At 46.9% G+C, this 18,645-nt stretch overlaps 1 long non-coding RNA gene across 2 annotated transcripts in view; it reads left to right on the top strand.

Annotated features, from left to right (window-relative positions):
• The first annotated feature begins 3,094 nt into the window (after positions 1–3,094).
• The window catches only part of LOC132206948 (uncharacterized), a 31,084-nt gene continuing 15,533 nt past the window's right edge, over positions 3,095–18,645 (top strand). For both annotated transcript variants that reach the window (XR_009443230.1, XR_009443229.1), the window contains exons 1-4: positions 3,095–3,517; positions 13,470–13,738; positions 16,957–17,156; positions 17,655–17,801. This is a non-coding gene — a long non-coding RNA (uncharacterized LOC132206948). The remainder of the gene's footprint in view (positions 3,518–13,469; positions 13,739–16,956; positions 17,157–17,654; positions 17,802–18,645) is intronic.

Consider the following 18,645-nt stretch of genomic DNA (forward strand, 5'->3'; position numbering starts at 1 on the left):
GAGGTACTTTGTCCCTGAGATGACACCGTCTGAGGTGACATTGTACTCTTGTACCGTGTATTGAATACATGTGATCATAAAACCTAAATCTAAATCTAATGCATAGCAGGACACTGGGAAGCTTAGAGGAGAAAAGGGATCCTGGGGTGCTTGTTCATAAATTCCTGAAGGGGTCAGGTCAGGCTAGTAAGGGTTGTTACAAAGACATATGGGACATCTCCCTTTATCAGTCGTGGCGTAGATTCTAAGAATGGAGAGGTCACTTTGGAGCTGTTTCAAAGTTTGTTTCGGCCACAGCTGGAGTCGTGTGTGGCGTTTTGGTCACCACCCATTAGGCCTTGTTAGCCCTCCAGAGTTCGTTAGCTCACATTTGTCCTGGTTGAGTTCCAATTGCTGTGCCCAGCTGACCAGTCAGTTGATCTCCTCCTGAAGTTTATTCATCCTGCCTGTCAACCAATTTTAGATCCAGTGTACCACTTTGCCTTTGATCCCATGGCTGTTATTTACATGACCATTCTGTCGATATCCTCATCATTAAATTAGTCATTTGCTTGCGACACGGTCATGCATCCTGTGTTTAAGTCCAAATAATGAATATACTTGACAAATTTCAAGGGCCCTTGTGGCAAGCCCTGCACAACCCCACTCAAATCAAACATCCTGTCAGATAGATATCTCTCTACCGTCAATCACCCTGTGCTCTCTGCCTCAGCCAGTTTTGGCTCCAGTGTGCCTCTTTGCCTTTGATCCCGTTGACTGCTGTTTTCTTGATCACTCTGCCAAGGGGGGCTTTACTAAGTCCACATCAAATGCATAAGCTCATCAACACTCCAATATCTCCTCAAAAGAGGATCAAATTTCTGAAACGTGACCTCATCTTAGCAAATCCATACTGACTATCCCTGATTAATTCATGCAAGTACATTCTACCCCTAAGAATGCCTCTTTATAGCTTCTCCAGTGCTGAGATTATTCTGACTGGCCATAAATTTCTTGGTCTGTTCCTCTCTCCGTTTGTTAATAGTAGGACAACGTTAATAGTCCGTAGAGTCAGTAATTAAGAAAGCGCATGTAATGTCGTTTATCTCAAGAGGGTTGGAATATAAAAGCAGCAATGTGCCTCTGAGGCTTTATAAGGCTCTCGTTAGGCCCCATTTAGAATACTGTGTCCAATTTTGGGCCCCATGCTTCAGGAAGGACATTCCAGCCCTGGAGCGTGTCCAGCGTAGATTCACACGGATGATCCCTGGAATGGTAGGTTTAGCGTATGATGAACGGCTGAGGATCCTGGGATCGTACTCATTAGAGTTTAGAAGGTCGAGGGGAGATCTAATAGAAACTTACAAGATAATGAATGGTTTAGAAGGGGTGGACGCTCGGAAGTTGTTTCCGTTAGGAGGGGAGACGAGGACCCGTGGGCACAGCCTTAAAATTAGAGGGGGTAAATTTAAAACTGAAATGAGACAACATTTCTTCAGCCAGAGAGTGGTGGGCTTGTGGAATTCATTGCCGCAGAGTGCATGGAGGCCGGGTTGTTGGATGCCTTCAAGGCAGAGATCGACAAATTCTTGATCTCAAAAGGAATCAAGGGCTGCGGGGAAAGTGCAGGGAAGTGGTGTTGAAATGCCCATCATCCATGATTTAAATGGCGGAGTGGACTTGATGGGCCGAATGGCCCAACTTCGACTTGTATCTTGTGGTCTTAAGGGGCTGGACATGAAGCCATGAGAGGTGAGTGTAGGTGAGGAGGGAGGGAGGGAGGGGATAGGTCACTCTGGGGAGGACGAACAGGTCAAGGGGGCGGGAGGAGCTTCGTAGGTAGGGAATGGGGGCTTGGCTTGAGCTGGGAGGAGCGGATGGGTAAGAGGAAGAACAGATTAGGGAGGTGGGGACGAGATGGGCTGGTTTTGGGATGCAGTGGTGGGAGTGGAGATTTTGAAGCTTGTGAAATCCACATTGATAGCATTGGGCTGCAGAGTTCCCAAGGCTCAGTTCAGGAAGGACAACAAACATTGATCAGTCAGTCATACATCCAACAAGAAAACTTTATTTTTTTTAAAAAATAGGATGCATCTGTTAATCAAGTGGCAAAGCATTATCGAGTTTTGAGAAGATTTGTAGCTCAGGGTTCAGGTTCTGGATGTAAGATTGCTCAATGAGCTGGAAGGTTAGTTTTCAGATGATTCGTCACCATTCCAGGTAAAATCATCAGTGAGCCTCCGGTGAAGCGCTGGAGTTCGGTCCCGCTTTCTATTCAAGTGTTTCGGTTTCCTTGGGTTGGTAATGTCATTTCCTGTTCTTTCTCTCAGAGGATGGGAGATGGATTTGGAGCCAACGTGTCCTCCCGAGTGTAGTTTGTGTATGGAATGAACTGCCAGAGGCTATTATACTCACAGTATTTAAAAGTCACCTGCATGGACACATGAATAGGCAGGGTCTGGAGGGATATGGGCAACATGCTGGCAAATGGAACTAGTCAGTTACGATATCTGGTCGGCCTGAAGGGTCTGTTTCCCTGCTGTACAACTCTGCGACTCTGTCTCTTTGTCTCCCCCTCCCCCTCTCTCATTTGCTCCAGACCCACCCCCCGCCACACACACAATCTCTGTCTCTCCATCTCTGTGTGTGTGCGCCTCACTCTCTGTCTGTCTGTGTCTCTCTCTCTCTCGCTGTGCACTTCTCTGTCTCTCTCCTTCTCTTTCACTGTCTCTTTGGTCTTTGTGTGTGTGTGCCCCTCTCTGTCTCTGCCTCCCTCTGTGTGTGCTTCTGCCTTTCTCTCTCTCCGTCTCTCCCTGTGACCGTCAACCCCCCACCCACTCTGCGCCGCCCCTCCCCCCGCCTTTTCCTCCCCCCGCCTTTTCCTCCCCCCCGCCTTTTCCTCCATCTCTCTTCCTCTCTATCCGAGCCTCTCCACCCGCTCAGCAGGGAGCGTTGTGAGTTTCTTTCGAAAAAAGTTTAAAGATCTCTGTTTGAACCCAACCCATCCGCAATCAGACTGCATTTCTAATCCCGCCCCCCCCCCCCCGTCTCTCTCTCTCTCTCTCTCTCTCACTCTCACACACACAGTCTGTCTCTTTCTCCCTTTCAGTCAATCCCCTTCCTCTCTTGGTCATACTCAAGCCTTTTCCCACCCCGACTCTGCCTCGGCGATGAGTCCGCTGTCTGGATCCCTTTTCCCAGGCGTGGGCTGAGGACCCAGCGGTTCGGCAGCGGGGATCATCGCACCACGCTCCCGGACCCCTACAACCTCCTGTTCTCCAGCGGCCTCCAGCATGACCACCGGGCTGGGAGCAGGCATCCGGGCTGCCGGAGCGCTCGCTGCTCAGTGGCTCAGCCCTGCGCCGCCTTTGCCGGGAGCGGGGATCCGAGGTGGGAGAAGGCCTCTTCGCCCGGCTCCTGGGCACAGCTACCTGCCTGAACAGCTGCCTGGCACCGAGCCTGCGCTCCCCGAGCACCCGGCCGCGGGTCCGCGACGCCTTCCGGGGCTGAGTAGCCGAAAACTATCTCCTACTGCAAGGTGAGAGCGGGGTTTGGGGTGAAGGGAGGACTGGGGACATGAGCACAGTCCCTGTTTCACACCCTGCGCCGCTCCTATCACAAAGCGAGGTGTTGGGAATGTATGTTTTGGGGGTGAGAATAGCCCTCCCCGGGTGAGGAAAGGCTGGGGACATTGGGAGGGTGTCTATTATACAGCCCTGCGCGGGTTTCCGTAGCCGAACAGCCTACTGCTCTCGTACTACAAGGTAAAGGGAAGGCGGGGGATGGAATGGGGTGGGGTTTCGAGGATAGCCGTCCTGGAAGTGAGAGGACATGGGGAGAGTCACTATCGTACAGCCCAGTGACTGAATGGCTTACAGCTGCTGCAAAAGGGTCGTGGTGGGGGTTGGGTTCGGAGAGGGGTGTTGTAGGGAGGTTTGGGGTCACGGGCAGAGCTGCTTTCTTCAGCCGAACAGCCACTGCCACAAGATGAGATGGGAGGAGGTGTTTTCGGAGCGAGGGGATGCCCCCTCGCCCCGCCGCTGTGGGAAGTAGGATCTTTATCGCACAACCCTCCGTAGCCGAATAGCACTCCGACGACAAGGTGGGAAGGCAGGAGGGGCTCCCGGGGATGAGGGAAGGACAGAACCAGGGTCAGTATAAGGTTAGGGGCTGAACAGACCCCTTCCAGGGGCTGAGGGGAGCTCTTGATGCCCTGCGCCAAGCGACCAGCCGAGATCGACCCGCAGCTCTCCGACCTCAAGGGGACCCTGTCCCAGAGGCTGGAGCATTTCCAGCCGGAGCTCTGAGGGAAAGGGTCATCGCACCCAAAACGCTACCTCGGGACTTTTTCTTGACAGATGCTGAGCATTTTCAGCAACTTGTGTTTGCATTTCTACCCGGAGGTGGGTTTGTGGAGAGACACCATGGTAAGGGAATGGGTGTGGGGTTTGATGGGGCAGTCACAGAGACTGTCGAGAGAGAGGCAACCCCTGTGTCAGGGTTTGGAAAATCTCCGGCAGTGCTTCATTTCTCTCTCAGCCGAAGGCGCTGCGTGCTTTGGTTTCCTTTGCTCTTGTACTCTCTCCCCCTGTGAATAAAGCCAGAGTGAGAGAGAGAGAGAGAGAGTTTGTGGTGGGAGAGAGAAAAGGGACAGAAAGATGGAAATAATTGCCCTCAAGGGCAAATTAGGGCCAGCAGAGGTGAGAGAGGGGGAGGAAGAGTGATAAAACACAAACAAAAGAGAATGGGAGGTAACGAGGTGTTCATGAGCATGAAACAGCAGGACATGCAGCATCAGAGGCCAGGGAAGCTGATGTCAGCCTGTCTGCTGTGTTCATCTCCCTTCCTCCGTTCCCCCCCTCCTCCTGCCCCTTTGCCCCCCCTCCTCCTGCCCCTTTGCCCCCCCGCCCCCCTCCTCCTCCTGCCCCTTTGCCCCCCCGCCCCCCTCCTCCTCCTGCCCCTTTGCCCCCTCCTCCTCCTGCCCCTTTGCCCCCTCCTCCTCCTGCCCCTTTGCCCCCCTCCTCCTCCTGCCCCTTTGCCCCCCTCCTCCTCCTGCCCCTTTGCCCCCCTTCCTCTTGCTCCCCCCAGTCATCCATTCCTTCTTCCAGTCAGTCCTCGCTCCCTCCCTCCCTCGCTCCCTCCCACCAGCCATCCATTCCTCCCTCCCTCGCTCCCTCTAGTCAGTCAAAACAACTAAGAAAATTACAGCACAGGAACAGGTCCTTCAGCCCTCCAAGCCTGCGCCGATCAAGATCCTCTGTCTCACCTGTCACCTATTTTCTCACAGTCTGTGTCCATTTGCTCCCTGCCCATCCATGTACCTGTCCAAATATATCTTAAAAGACGCTAACGTGTCTGCGTCTCCCACCTCCGCTGGCAACACGTTCCAGGTGCCCACCAACCTCTGTGTAAAGAACTTTCCATGCATATGTCCCTTAAACTTTGCTCCTCTCACTTTGAACTCATGACCCCTCGTAATTGAGTCCTCCACTCTGGGGGTAAAAAGCTTTTTGCTGTTCACCCTGTCTATACCCTCATGATTTTGTTGACCTCAATCAGGTTCCCCCCAATCTCCATCTTTCTCATGAAAATAATCCTAATCTACTCAACCTCTCTTCATGGCTAGCACCCTCCATACAAGGCAGCATCCTGGTGAACTTCCTCTGCACCCTCTCCAAAGCATCCACATCCTTTTGGTAATGTGGCGACTGGAACTGTGCACAGTAGTCCAAATGTGGCCAAACCAAAGTCCGATACAACTGCAACATGACCTTGGCAAGTCTTGTACTCAATACCCCATCCAATGAAGGAAAGCATGCCATATGCCTTCGAGACCACCCTATTGACCTGCGTTGTCACCTTCAGGGAACAAAGGACCTGAACACCCAGATCTCTCTCTTCATCAATTTTCCCCAAGACTTTTCCATTTACTGTATAGTTCGTCCTTGAATTTGATCTTCCAAAATGCATCACCTCGCATTTGCCCGGATTGAACTCCATCTGCCATTTATCTGCCCAACTCTCCAGTCTATCTATGTTCTGCTGTAACCTCTGATAGTCCCCTTCACTATCGGCTTCTCCATTCCTCCCTTGTAGTGCGATTAGGCAAGACTAAGGAGGCATAGAATGGGTGTGCAAAATGCAGGGCAATGGGGACAATTGAATTGTGGAGCTGGTTTAAGGAACAGATATTGCGTGTCCTTGATAGGTACGTCCCTGTCAGGCAGGGAGGAAGCGATCAGCTAAGGGAACCGTGGTTTACTAAAAAACTTGTATCTCTTGTTAAGCAGAAGAGGGAGGCTGATGTGACGATGAGACCAGATGGTTCACATGAGGTGATGGAGAGCTACAGATTAGCTAGGAAGGATTTAAAGAGAGAGTTAAGAAGAGCAAGGAGGGTACACGAGCAGACACTGGCAGGTAAATAAAGGAGAACCCGAAAGCTTTTGATAGGTATGAGAGGTATAAGAGGATGACTTGGGTAGGCATAGGGCCAGTCAAAGACAGAAGTGGGAAGTTGTGTGTGGACGCTGTGGAGATTGGAGAGGTGCTAAATGAATGTTTCCCATCTGTTTTCACTGAGGGACAGGAGAATATTGTAGAGGAGGTGACTGAGTTAGAGGCTACTAGAATTGAAAGGGTTAAGGTTAGTAAGGAGGAAGTGTCATCAATTCGACAACGTGTGACGGTAGGTAAAGCCCCTGGGCCTGATAGGATTTTTCCGAGGATTGTCTGGGATGCTAGGGAGGAGGTGGTGGAGCCTTTGGCCTTGATCTTGGAGTCCTCATTGTCTACAGGTTTCGTACCAGAGGAGTGGAGGATTGCAAATGTTGTGCCCTTGTTCAAGAGGGGCAGTAGGAATGACTCAGGCAATTATAGACCTGTGAGCCTTAGGTGTGTTGCAGGAAAAATTTTGGAAAGGATTATAAGAGATAGGATTTATAATCATCCAACAATCAACAACTTGATTGGAGATAGTCAGCATGGATTCGTCAAGGGCAGGTCGTGTCTCACAAACGTCATTGAGTTTTTTGAGAAGGTGACCAAGCATGTGGATGAGGGTCGGGCAGTTGGCGTGGTGTACATGGACTTCAGTAAAGCCTTTGATAAGTTTCCCCATGGTAGGCTCTCGGAGAAAATACAGAGGCACGGGATTGAGGGAGATTTAGCCAGTTGGATTAGAAACTGGCTTTCGCTAAGAAGGCAACAAGGGGTGGTTGATGGAGAATATTCAGCCTGGAGTCCGGTTACGCGTGGTGTGCCTCAAGGATCTGTTTTGTGACCACTGCTGTTTGTCATTTGTATAAATGACTTGGACGCAGGCATTGGTTGATGGGTTCGTGAGTTTGCAGATGACACTAAAGTCGGTGGAGTGGTGGACAGTGTGGAAGAATGTTGCAGGTTGCAGGGAGACTTGGATAAACTGCAGAATTGTCCTGAAATTTGGCAAATGGAGATTAATATGGATAAATGTGAGGTGATTCACTTTGGGAGGAATAATAGGAAGGCAGAACACCGGGTCAACGGAAAGATTCTTGGCAGTGTAGATGAGCAGAGGGATCGTGGTGTCCGTGTACATAGATTCCTGAAAATTGCCACCCAGGTTGATAGTGCTGTTCAGAAGTCTGATGGTGTTTTAGGTTTCATTGGTAGAGGGATTGAGTTGCGGAGACGTGATGTCATGCTGCAACTCTACAAAACGCTAGTGCGGCCTCAGTTTGAATATTGCGTGGTCGCTCCATTACAGGAAGGATGTGGAATCATTGGAACAGGTGCAGAGGAGATTTACCAGAATGTTGCCTGGTCTGGAGCGAAGGTCTTATGAAGAAAGGCTGAGGAACTTGGGTCAGTTCTCATTGGAGAGAAGGAGGCTCAGAGGGGATTTAATAGAGACATCCAAGATGGTCAGTGGATTAGATAGGGTGCACAGTGAGAGTTTTTTTCCGAGGATGATGACTTCAGCTTGTACAAGGGGGTGCAGCTACACTTTGAGGGGTGATGGATTTAAGACAGATGTCAGAGGCAGGTTCTTTACTCAGAGAGTGGTAAGGGCGTGGAATGCCCTGCCTGCCAATGAAGTTAACTCAGCCACATGAGGGGCATTTAAACAGCCCTTGGATCAGCATATGGTTGACAATAGGATAGTGCAGGGGAATGGGCTTCGATTAGTTCACAGGTCGGCGCAACATGGAGGGCCGAAGGGCCTGTTCTGCGTTGTGTTCTTATATGTTCAGTTACAGTTCACAGATTACTCTGCCACTCATTTTAGTGTTGTGTGAAGAGGATAATGAACATCTGCAGAAGGACGCAGAAAGTGTAAGTGAACGGACAATGGCAGATGGAGTGCAACTATGGTAAAAGTGAGACTATCCATTTTGGTAGCAATTAGGGCAAAATGGAGTATTAGTTAAATGGTGAAAAATTGTAGCATGCTGCTATTCCCCGGTTGAATGTTTTAAAGGCCAAGACAGACAGATCTTTGAACAGCAAAGGAATTGAGGTTAAAAATCGGGAGGGGATGCTCCAGTTGTATAGGGTGCTGGTGAGGCTTGATGTCGAATAGTTTGTACAGTTTTAGTCTCCTCACTTGAGAAAGGATGTGCTGGCAGTGGAGGGGGTGCAAAGGAGCTTCACAAGATTGATTCCACAATTGAAAATGTTGCTGTATGGGGAGAGATTGAGGAGACTTGGATTGCACTCTCTGAGACTTCGAAGAATGAGGGGTGTTCTAATAGCACCTTTTAAAATGATGAAAGAAATAGATAGGAAAGAAACACGGAAGTTGTTTCCACTGATGGGTGAAATTACAACTAGGCGGCACAGCCTCAAAATAAGGGTGAACAGATTTCAGACTGAGTTGAGGATGAGCTTCTTCATCCAAAGGGTTGTGAATCTGTGGAATTCTCTGCTCAGTGAAACAGTCAAGGTTCCCTGGTTGAATGTTTTAAAGGCCAAGACAGATAGATCTTTGAACAGGAAAGGAATTGAGTGTTATGGTGAATGGGAGGGTAAGTGGAACTGAGTCCGCAAAAAGATCAGCGATGACCTTATTGAATGGCGGAGCGAGCTGGAAGAGACAGATGACCGACTCCTTTATTTCTTCTGTCCGTATGTCCTTAGATTGCCATCCTTGTCATTTCTCCTTCCCTGGAATAGGCCAGTTCTGAACGCTGATCAGTAGGTCTTTAAATATCTCCCGCGTATCAAATGCCGACTTGTTCAATCAAAGCTCCTCCCAATTAATACTGCTCAGCTCCAACCTAATACTGATGTAATTTTCCTTCCCCCAATTTCGTAGCTTCCCCCAAGGTCCTGATTATTCATAGCTATCTTAAAATGTAAGGAGAGGCGATCACCCCGTTTAAGAAGCTCCTGGTTCAGTGTTTTCCCCCATGTGGAGGTCAACTACAGGTTTTCTTGTTCCAAGGTTGGGGAGGAAATAGCCGAGTGGTATTATTGCTGGACTGTTAATTCAGAGACTTAGATAACATTCTGGGGACCTGTGTTCAAATCCCAGTACAGCAGGTGGTGGAATTTGAATTGAATACAAAAGAAAATCATGAATGAAGAATCTAATGATGACCATGAATCCATTGTCAAATGTCAGAAAAACCCACCTGCTTCACTGATGTCCTTTCGGAAAGGAAACTGCCATCCTTACATGGTCTGGCCTACATGTGACTGCAGACCCACAGCTAGATGATTGACTCTGAACTGTCCCCTGGGCAATTCGGGATGGACAATAAACACTGCCGAGCTAGTGATGTCCTCCTCCCATTAGCAAATAAATAAAATTGGATTCTATGTCTTCCGATTGAAGATCGTTTCTTGTTCTCACAGTAATTTCATCGCTTACAGTCAGTTTCCCTCTTGCCTGTCTTTTTGGAATGTCACGTAGCCCTGCACATTTACCTCCAGTGTTGATCGCCTTATAACCATGTCTTTGTAATAGCTCTCAAATCATGCCCGTCAACCTGTATGTGTGCTATGAATTTGTTGATTTTGTTCTGAATACAATGAGCACGCAAGCAAAGAGTCATTAATATTGATTTATAACTTTATTTCACCTCTTGACACTATTTACAGCTGTTTTCTGTTTCTACATGCTGTCTTTTCCAGTCCCATGCTGAGTATTGTTATCCCAATAGTTCTTTAATGTCAGTGTGTGTGTCTTCCTGGGCGACTATGCTCGTGTGGTCTACAGAGCTGTGGAGGTCACAGTTCTAGGACAGCCATTTCATAGGCCTCTGCTGCAGCTAAGAAGAAAAGACAATAGAACATAGAACATAGAACATAGAACATAGAACAGTCCAGCACAGAACAGGCCCTTCAGCCCACAATGTTGTGCCGACCATTGATCCTCATGTATGCACCCTCAAATTTCTGTGACCATATACATGTCCAGCAGTCTCTTAAATGACCCCAATGACCTTGCTTCCACAACTGCTGCTGGCAACGCATTCCATGCTCTCACAACTCTCTGCGTAAAGAACCTGCCTCTGACATCCCCTCTATACTTTCCACCAACCAGCTTAAAACTATGACCCCTCGTGCTAGCCATTTCAATCTCTTGCTCTGAGCTCTGCAAACCAGGGCAATGTCAAAAAGGAAACAAGGTCAAAAGAATTTCAACAAGAATCTCAAAATTAACTGCTGAATTCACATAAGCATTCCGGGGATCGCCCAATGTAGTGGCCACAACATCCCACTTTCTATTCCTCACAAACAATCCAAAGGCTGAACTATCCGTATCCCTGTTAACTTTTACGTTTTTTGAGCTAATTTCTTGTTTCTAACTTGTGTGTATTTGTGGTGCCTTCTGACTTCTTGCATTTAGCAATTGATAAACTCACTTTCTCACTAATTCAGTAAAACCTAGTTTTATAGAATCCCCAGTGTGGAAACAGGCCATTCAGTTCAAGAAGTCCACAGCAACCCTACAAAGAGCATCCCACCCAGACCCATCCCCATTCCCTACTCTATCCCTGTCAGCCTGCATTTCCCATGGCTAATATACCTAACCTACACGTGTGTGGGCACTGTGGGTAATTCAGCATTCCCAATCCACCTAACCTGCACATCTCTGGACTGGTCAAAACAATGATTCGATTTGAATTAGTTAGAATGCAGCTGTTAACAGTAATCCTCCGTCCCTGTGTTGGAGCGAGATTTAACATTCAAGATCAAAAATGAAACACTTGAACAAGGTAGCTCAAATTGAGGTTGTTGACTTGCTCGCCGAGCTGGCTTGTTTTCATTGAGACGTTTCGTCACCATGATTGGTGACATCACCAGCAGACCCTCCAACGAAACAATGTTACTTTACTCTGTCTGGAATTTATACTGTCCGGTCAGTTACCATGAGTCCTGTCATTTCGGGTTTTGATCTGTATGGGTTTGTATGTGCGGTCCAATTGTATCTGTTTGTTGGTTGCATTATGGGTGGAGGATCACGCCACTCATACGAAACTGGGACAAGGTAACCATAGTAGCCCAAGCCAAGTGTAGACATGCAGAGGAATTCCTAGAGGCATGGTTCACCACCCATTCTGCAGGCTCACATTCTTGGTCTCTTCAGTTTGAATATGATCACTTAACCATATCCTTTATGACAAACAACAGAGTCTTACTTCCTAAAATCTTCAAACAGGACTGTCCAGACAGATTCACTTGTTCTCATGATATCGTCTTCTGCTGGAGGGATTCCGAAATGTCTGCATTCTTCCTCAACTGAGCATTCCTTGCGTTCGTGGTTGACAGAGCTCTCGGCCATGTCCAACCCATCTCGTCCACTTTGGCCTCACCCCTGATGAGGTACCCTGGTCCTCAATGACCAACCCATCAATATCCACATCTAGAAGAACATCAGCCACGATTTCCAACAAGATCCCACCACCAGGCATATATTCCCTTCCCCTCCCTTGTCAGCCTTCTGCAGGGACCATTCCATCAGGACACCTCGGTCCACTCCTTATCCATTCGCAACACCTCCCCATAACCCGACAGCACTTTCCATGCCACCACAGAAGGCATAACATCTGCCCATTTACTTCCTCCGGCTTCACTATCCAAGGCTTCCAGGGGAAGCAGCGATTTACCCACACTTCACTCAATCTAGTCTACTGTATTCACTGCTCACAATATTGTCTCGCTCTGCATCGGGGAGACGAAACACAGACTGACCAACCACTTGGCTGAACACCTATATTCTGTACATAAAAGTGGCCCCAGGTTTCCAATTGCCTATCACTTGAGCACCCCATCATGATCCCTGGCCAAAATCTCTGTCTCAGGCTTGCTGCAGTGCTCCAGTGAGTGCAAGGTAGAAGACAAAAATCTCATGTTTGCTTTGCAGAACACCTCCGCTTGGTTCGCAATCAACAACAGCACCTTCCAGTCACCAACCATTTTAACTCCTTTAACTCCCCCTCCCATTCCTTAGACGGCATGTCCATCATGGGCCTCCTGCAGTGCCACAATGATGCCACCCGAAGGGGGCAGGAACAGCAACTCATATTCCGCTTGGGAACCCTGCAGCCCAATGGTATCAATGTGAACTTCACAAGCTTCAAAGTCTCCCCTTCCCCCACTGCATCCCAAAACGAGCCCAGCTTGTCCCACCTCCCTAATCTGTTCTTCCTCTCACCTATCCCCTCCTCCCACCTCAAGCCGCACCTCCATTTCGTACCGACTAACCTCGTCCCATCTCCTTGACTTGTTCGTCCTCCCCGGACTGACCTATCCCCTCCCTACCTCCTCACCTACACTCACCTCTACTGGCTCCATCCCCACCTCTTTAACTTGTCTGTCTCCTTTCCACCTATCTTCTCCTCTATCCATCTTCGATCCGCCTCCCCCTCTGTCCCTATTTATTTCAGAACCCTCTCCCCCTCCCCCTTTTCTGATGAAAGGTCTCAGCCCAACATCTAAGCTTTTGTGCTCCTGAGATGCTGCTTGGCCTGCTGTGTTCATCCAGCTGCACACTTTGTTATCTCTATGTGTCTTAACAACCTCATTAAGTGAGTTCTGGAGAGAACTATGCAGGGGAGACTTCGGGTTTGTCATTCTAACTTGCCTGTCCTGAAAGATGAAAGTTGGTTTATTTTGGATGTTTGTTTCATAGCTATGAAAGATATCCTGAAAGGATTTTTCATATCGTTTGTTGAGAATTTTACCCGTTTAGTCACTCTAATCCTTTTCCTTTTTTAAAGTTTGCTTGGTAGTCATAAATTTCAAATATCGGCCGAATTTTATTCGGCTTTGTATTGGTTCTCCGTGATTCCCCGTTAATGGCTCCGCGACCTGCTAGCTAATTACAGAATTTATCATTGATGTGCCTGTCATAAAATCTTTAGTCTTATACTATGTATTCCCAATTTCAGGAGAAAGTCCAGAGACCTTTTAAAGGAAAGGGGTTTAGAAAGAACACTTAAGTTCTATAGATCCAAGTCATGAATAGTTGATAAATTATTTGCACTTCATATTTCCAGAATCTACCCCGGAAGAGAGAGCCCAGAGAATTGCCCAAGCTGTCTGCAAACAGTCAATTGACGTGAAGGAAAATTGGGACCAATTGAAAACCCATGCGAGCAACTGGCAGAAACAGGTGGAAAAGGCGTTAGAGAAACTTCAAGAACTGCAGAAAGCTCTGGATGATCTTGAGTCTCATGTGATAACAGTTGAGGGGGTCCACACTGATTGGCAACCTGTGAATGACCTGTTTATTGATGCATTGCAGGATCACATTGATAAAACCACAGTAAGTGCAATTACTTTACACTTCACTTATGAACAGATGTAACCGCAATGTTGTATCGAGACGATCAGTAATATGAGTAGTGAAGGAAGATTGATTGAATGGTTGTTAACTTAATTTGTAAATTAAAACTTAGTTGAGCATGCCTTCTGATGATATCACATTGGTAATATTAGTATAATTGAGGATTTTATTGGTCAGTGACATCAGGTGAGTTATCTGCTTGTTGCCATGTTATCAGGACTAAAGGTGAAGTCTTAGCACACCATTTGGCCCCTCCTTAGAGAGAGACAACTGGTTATGATTTAATCTGAAGATCACCATGCCTCGGGCAAGTAGAGGGGTTGAGGCGAAGACCCTTTGTGGTAAGCTCACTGGTGTGGCAATTGAGCCCTCTCTGCAGGGCATCACTCTGCATCACAAACCAACCGTTCAGCCCACGGAATTTGAATAGAGTTTAGGATTGGAGAGCAATCCATGCAATTATATTTTTTTTGAATGAATGTTTCTCACTGGGACTCACTCACTGGCAAACTTTTTGAAAGCCAGCTCAGCCATACATTTCCTGATCTCAGCTGAATTTTTTGATCTGGGGTGGGTCAGCGTGAGGAGTTCAGTGATTGGAATGAATTCTCATGAAGTTAGCGAGAGGGATACTACACGTGAATAGATCAATGTTTTGAAAAGTGGATGAGAACGAGGGGGATCCTCTTCGGGCGGTTGTGGCGGGGGCGGGGTGTGAGGGATGCATCTGCTCCCACGAGAAGACATTCCACTCCCGCACATCCCAGATGTCCAAGTTCTTTAAGGACCGCAACTTTCCTCCCACAGTGATCGAGAACGCCCTTGACCGCGTCTCCCGATTTCCCGCAACACATCCCTCACACCCCGCCCCCGCCACAACCGCCCTAAGAGGATCCCCCTCGTTCTCACACACCACCCTACCAACCTCCGGATACAACGCATCATCCTCTGACACTTCCGCCATTTACAATCCGACCCCACCACCCAAGACATTTTTCCATCCCCACCCCTGTCTGCTTTCCGGAGAGACCACTCTCTCTGTGACTCCCTTGTTCGCTCCACACTGCCCTCCAACCCCACCACACCCGGCACCTTCCCCTGCAACCGCAGGAAATGCTACACTTGCCCCCACACCTCCTCCCTCACCCCTATCCCAGGCCCAAGATGACATTCCACATTAAGCAGAGGTTCACCTGCACATCTGCCAATGTGGTATACTGCATCCACTGTACCCGGTGCGGCTTCCTCTTCATTGGGAAAACCAAGCGGAGGCTTGGGGACCGCTTTGCAGAACACCTCCGCTCAGTTCGCAACAAACAACTGCACCTCCCAGTCGCAAACCTTTTCCACTCCCCCTCCCATTCTCGAGATGACATGTCCATCATGGGCCTCCTGCACTGCCACAATGATGCCACCCGAAGGTTGCAGGAACAGCAACTCATATTCCGCCTGGGAACCCTGCAGCCATATGGTATCAATGTGGACTTCACCAGTTTCAAAATCTCCCCTTCCCCTACTGCATCCCTAAACCAGCCCAGTTCGTCCCCTCCCCCCACTGCACCACACAACCAGCCCAGCTCTTCCCCCCCCCCCCCCACCCACTGCATCCCAAAACCAGTCCAACCTGTCTCTGCCTCCCTAACCGGTTCTTCCTCTCACCCATCCCTTCCTCCCACCCCAAGCCGCACCCCCATTTACCTACTAACCTCATCCCACCTCCTTGACCTGTCCGTCTTCCCTGGACTGACCTATCCCCTCCCTACCTCCCCACCTATACTCTCTCTACCTATCTTCTTTACTCTCCATCTTCGGTCCGCCTCCCCCTCTCTCCCTATTTATTCCAGTTCCCTCTCCCCATCCCCCTCTCTGATGAAGGGTCTAGGCCCGAAACGTCAGCTTTTGTGCTCCTGAGATGCTGCTTGGCCTGCTGTGTTCATCCAGCCTCACATTTTATTATCTTGGAATTCTCCAGCATCTGCAGTTCCCATTATCTCTGATACTATTTATAACACACCACACTGACTGTAACTCCAAGCTGTGTGTTTCTTCAACAAAATATCTGCAAATAAACAAACATCCTGGATGAAGACTTATTATCTGACACTCCACTCACACCAGTTGTATGATCTTTTGATCTGTCTGCTTATAAATTGTGTGCCTGTGTGTTTTCCTCTCTGACCACACGTGATGAAGGGACTGCACTTCAAAAGCTTGTATGATTTCAAATAAACCTGTCAGATTATAACCTGATGCCATGTGGCTTCTGACTTTGTCCATCCTAGTCCAACACCAGCACCTCCACATTATAAGTGTTTGAAACCAAGTCAGTGCAACAGGTATATGTCGAACATTTGACTTCAGAAGGATGCCTCGTGCTGAAAAGTTTATTAATAACAAAGGATTTCTCCATTATGCCATCTATCGTAACATGCTGCGCCTCACAGTCATAATGAAAGGATGCCCACTTTAATTTAGCAGCGCCAAGAACAGTTATGGACATTTTTAGCATGGGAGAAGGCCATTCAACCTATTTTATCTGTACCAGCTCTCTCCCAGAGCAACAAAATTAATCCTTTTCTCGAATTCATTCCACATATTTCACAGGATTGAAATATATCGGTACATAGTTAAGAGATTTTAACATCGAGTGAGCAGTTCTCGCACTTCACCTTGTCACTAACAATTGAAAACGTGACTTCGAAAGAGTGGGTCTTTATTTTGTTCTGTTGTGTTGATGAAGAAGATGCAAGTCCAAGTGCTGGAACTGGCCTCTTGAACTTAGAAGCATTTAAATGTGTATAAAATGAATTCTGTGCGCATCTATTAAAAGCAGTTTTATGGAAGGAAAAGGTACCAAAGAAGATTTGGTGTTTTGTACTTGATGCTATTATACTCCAACCTGTGAAAACAGAACTCTACGACTGTGAGTGTTGAGATCTGAGAGGGTGCTATCTTGTTTGAATTTACATTGCTAAGTCTAGGCCTATTTTCCCAACAGCAAAATTGGTAATGCAGAAAGAAATGGATGTTTCTCGCATTTGTTGGCTGTAAGTGTCTGTTTAAAGTTTGAGTACAGTTTCCTCATATACAGGTGCTTAACCTGCTTTTACAGTTTGAACATTTGTTGTGCCAATGAAAATTGTTTGAATGGTTTCACCTCCAGTTTTCTTCTTTATACATATTTGGTATTTTTTCAGGGTAAGGACTGCCTGCAAAATCTGAGATTGGGTTTTGAAAGACATCAACCTTTGCTTGCGAGAGATAATGGTAACTGCAGATGCTAGAGAATGCGAGATAACAATGTGTGGAGCTGGATGAACACAGCAGGCCAAGCAGCATCTCAGGAGCACAAAATCTGACATTTCGGGCCTCGACCCTTCATGCGAGAGAACGTAACGTAAGAAAGAAGAACAGGACTAAGTAGTATTATCCTTCAAAGCCTTGTTGAGTTGATTTGTCCTGTTTTGTTCCTTACTTTTACATTTATTAAATCCACTTTGTTAAAAGCATTCTTTCACAGGATGAGGGCACTGCTGGCAAGGCTAACATTCATTTCCCATCCAGGAATGGCTTGGTAGGCCATTTTGGAAGTCAGTAGAGAGTCAGCCATATTCCTGTGAATTTGAAGTCAGATACCAAAATTGTGAAGGGATGCAGATTCCCTTCCCTAAAGAATAGATTAGTGAATTCAGTTTTCTGTTACAATAATTTATGATAGTTTCATCGTCACTGTTACTTTTAACTCGAGATCTTTATTAATTAAATGTCATTTCCAGCAGATGCTTTTGTATATTATATTTAATATTAGGATTTTAGTTTTAACTTAATTTCTTATTAACATTTAATCATTAATTTCAGGATGTTTCTCAGATTTTATACGCTTCCTCTCCATTAGGTTTTTAAAGAAGAAATTGCCCCAGTCAAACAAGAAGTCAAAATATTAAATGATCTGGCCAGTCAGTTATCTCCGCTTGATGTCTCTTTCTCTCCAAAGATTTCTCACCAGCTTGATGACCTAAATATGAGGTTGAAATTTATACAGGTAACAGTGAAAACATTTTCTAAACTAGCCAATCTGTTGAAGAAAGCATGTACAGATAATTTGGCTTCAAATATATGAGCAAGATAAAGAACCGTTTCAATTGAAGCAAGCAATTAATATTTTATTATCATAGTTTATGAAGTTATCCAATTTTATAATATTACGTTTTCAAAAATACAATGTTCTTGTCTGTAGTCTGCACTTTAGAATGTAATCGCAAAACAAAATCCAAATAGTGAGACATGTGAGCATCCGAACTAGAGTCTGAAATGGTTCAGGACTGGAACAATTTGAATATATTCAGGATGAAGCTGCAGGTAGCAGATATTTTTCCCGATCCATCCAAAAGAATTTGGAATTGGACCATTGTGCTCACTGCTGTACACTTCAGTATTATGTATTGTTTCATATTTTCAGTCCCTGAGAAAGACATACTTTAATGAATTGCAACAAAGATATACTTGATGCATTGAAGGGAAGAATGACATAAAGTTGTATGAACTGCATGTATTTCTTTCAATTGAGCAGATTTTGATTGATGTCAGCAAAGTAGTAGATGAAAGTTTTCTTTATCCCATCAAGCCGCATGAAATGTTTTATTGAGCAAATTATTTCAGTCTTGTTCTGTGTCAGCAGCTCGCTTGGCCATGTAGCGCAATAAAACTCCTTATCGGTTCTAGCAAGCAGACAAAAACATAAATATCACCAGGATCTGGATGTTCTACCTCTTGACCCTACCTCACCATCCGATAAGACATGGCTGACCTGCCCGGGACTCAACTCCTCTTCCATACCAGCTTCTCAGAGCGCTCAACTTCTCTATTTCAAAAATCTTATCTACCAC

This window comes from Stegostoma tigrinum, chromosome 44 (genome assembly GCF_030684315.1).
Source record: "Stegostoma tigrinum isolate sSteTig4 chromosome 44, sSteTig4.hap1, whole genome shotgun sequence".
Lineage (NCBI taxonomy): Eukaryota > Metazoa > Chordata > Chondrichthyes > Orectolobiformes > Stegostomatidae > Stegostoma > Stegostoma tigrinum.